Source organism: Suricata suricatta, chromosome 14 (genome assembly GCF_006229205.1).
Source record: "Suricata suricatta isolate VVHF042 chromosome 14, meerkat_22Aug2017_6uvM2_HiC, whole genome shotgun sequence".
In the NCBI taxonomy this organism is placed as follows: domain Eukaryota; kingdom Metazoa; phylum Chordata; class Mammalia; order Carnivora; family Herpestidae; genus Suricata; species Suricata suricatta.
The window spans coordinates 64,747,589-64,750,774 of NC_043713.1; positions in this window are offsets into that span (position 1 = coordinate 64,747,589).

Genomic DNA, 3,186 nt, shown 5'->3' on the forward strand with positions numbered 1-3,186 from the left:
GATGCAAAGGAGGGCAAAGTCCAGACTCCTTAGCATGATGATCAAGGACTGCTCGATCCAGGCCAGGGGGTCCCCAAAGGATGGGGAACTGCTCCCTAAGACACATGCGCCAGGTCCAGAGACATTTTTAGTTGTCCCAGCCTGGGCTAGGGCTGCTACCGGAGTCTAGTGGAGAGAGAAGCCTGGGAGCCTGCTCAGCGTCCTGCAACGGACTGCACCACGTCCACCAAGGAGACTTACACAGCGCAGATGTCGACAGTGCCCAGGTCGTGAAACCCCGACCTGGGTGGGTGCACTAGCAGGGCTCAGGCGAGCCACACCCGATATGAAATGCCTTCTCCCTGGTCTCATTCCTATAAATTCATAGACCATTTGGCTCAGAAGGATCCCTACAAAATCCCATTTGGTTCTCTCACTTTCTAGGAGAGGAAGCAACCCGGAAAACAAATTATTTCCTGGGCTCCCATGGCACTCCTACTTATTTTGTTATTTTTTTTAATGTTAACTTATTTTTTGAGAGACAGAGACAGAGCATGAGCAGGAAAGGGGTAGAAAGGAAGGGAAACACAGGCTCTAGGCTCCAAGCTATCCGCACAGAGCCCGATGCAGGGCTTGAACCCACGAACCATGAGATCATGACTTGAGCTGAAGTCCGACGCTCAACCGACGGAGCCGCCCAGGCGCCCAGCACTCCTGCTTCTTATGCAGTAAGTTGTCCTATAAACACGCACCGAGGATTTCTCGTGGGCAAAGTAGGATGTTGGCAACAAAGGGTGTAAAGCTGGACAGGACGCAGATGGTTGGCGCCCACACAGAGCTCATTGTGAACAATGACATCGGGAAAAGGAGAAAGACTCTCTTAGCTGAAGGGGGCTCAAGAAGACCCTCTGAGGAGGTGACATTGTGTCCGTCCAGGGCCTGAGGAGGGGCCGGCGGCGCGGAAGGTTCCCTGGGCTTGCTGACTCGGGCACTCAGGGAGACATCTGCAGCTCACGCCGTTGGAGGGAACCTGGAAGAGAAGAGGCATTTAACTCCAGACCGTGTACAGAGTCTTCTAGAAACCCTGGGGACTTTATCACATCTAAGACCCCCGATAGCATCTGTATTAGAAACGGGAATCCGACCAGACTGCTCATGAAAGATTAGCTTCAGTTCTTTCAGGAGAATAAATGGCTTATACCAACTCTGGCTGCCTTTATCAGCGTGCCCCTGCCAGCCAGCCGCCCTCTCGCCCCATCGAGACGGCCACGCGACACCTTCCGGAATGAGTCTGTCATTTCCAATTCAGTCGAGCGACAAAGTCTTTTGTAAGCATCCACTCTGCCAGGTCTGGGTGAAGAGCTGTAGGAGGGGGCCAGGCTTTCCTTCTTTAAGGCATCACCTTTCCTTGAAATACACACAGGCTCATAGAGGAGAAGATGCTTAAAAATCCATTCATATCCATATCCATTCATATACTTGAGTATGTCCCCCTATGCCAGGCACCGAACCAGGCGCTGAGGATGGAGGGAGGCACGCGCATCCCCTACTTCACATGGCATGTGTCAAGATGCACAGCTGTTTCTAGGACAGTAGGAGCAGGGAGCAGGGAGTCAGTAACCCATCCCAAGAATCCAAGAAGCCTTCCTGGAAGAAGTGCCAACCAAACTAGCAGCTGAAGAGGAGTTCACAATTAACCAGGTGGAAAAGTGGGCAAGGCACCTATGTGAACCAGAGCAGATGGCACCACACATTCAACGGTAATACAAGAGGGTCTGTTCTAAGACCTTTGTGTGAATTATCTTGTTTACACGACAACAGAGACACTAGTACATATTTTTATTTTTCTATTTTTTTAATGTTTTATTTCTTTTTGAAAGAGAGACAGAGTGGGAGTGGGAGAGGGGCAGAGAGAGAGGAGAGAGGGAGACACAAAACCTGAAGCAGGTCCAGGCTGTGAGCTGCCAGCACAGAGCCCAACATGGGGCTCAAACCCATGAACAGTGAAATCATGACCTGAGCCGAAGTCAAAAGCACAACCAACTGATCCACCCAGACACCCCTGTTTTTCTATTTTTAAAGGAAGAAACTCAGGCATAATAAGGACCTTATGGACAGCTAGCACACTGCAGGACTGGATCCAAACCCAGGCGGTCTAACCATTGGACGTGTACCTCTAACCGCTAGGCCCGTACTCCACCTGGCTGGAAAATCAGATGCGAGTCTGTATAATTGGATGATTCCATTAAAAAAGTTCTGGGGGTGCGCGGAGAGGGCGTCAAGGCCACACTGGACTAAACCGAAAAGCTTCCTCCACAATGTTTGAAGGAGTCAAACCAGACTCCGAGGGTAAGGGATGGAGGATTTTAAGCAGAGGAATAAATGGCTGTCTTGGAATCATAGAAGGGCCGCCACAGAAGGAGGATCTTTCAGGAAGGAGAGATTGGAAGGCGAGCAGCCAGGCAAGAGGTGTGGGCGGCTTGGGCCAGTGGGCGTGAGCCGGTGGGGCTGGAGGAAGTGGCCGAATCAAGGAATTGACCTTGTGTTTGACTGCATACGGAGGGGCAGGAGCAGAAGACTTCCGGACTTCTGACCTGAGATAGAGCCACAGTGGCTGAAGCCAGAAGAAAATTATATTTTTGTCCCAAACGCGAGAGAGAAGGATTTGGGTTACGGTTAGGTGAAGACTGTGAGGATGAAATGGGATGGCACCATGGGAGGGGGTGGGTAGTGATTATTGGTGTCACCCTCAGGTCTTGACAACCTTGGATAGAATTGGGGCAAATGTCCCATTCTACCGTTATGATCTTCAACATAAGAGTTTTGCCTCGGAAGGCAATCTCAGGAACGGGGAAATGTGAGGCACTCATGGGGTCACAGCTGCAAGGTGACCTCTCTGTAACTAGACTTCCTTGCAGGGGGTCTCGAGATGAATCAGACCCCTGCCCTCACGAAATGTACAATCGAATGCAGAAGACAGACATTGATCAAGTAGTGAGAGACGGTACACTTTGGAGGCGAGCAGCGTGCACCTACCAGGCACAGGGCACTAGATGCTACAGGAATACAGTTGGTCAAAACCTCTCCTTTCAAAGAATGATAGCAGGGGTGGTAGGGTCCACACAGATAAAACAGGTTCAGACGAAAATGGGGCCAGGTGTTCCAGAGACGTCATCTTGGACTGGGGGGATGGGGGCTGGCTTTGAG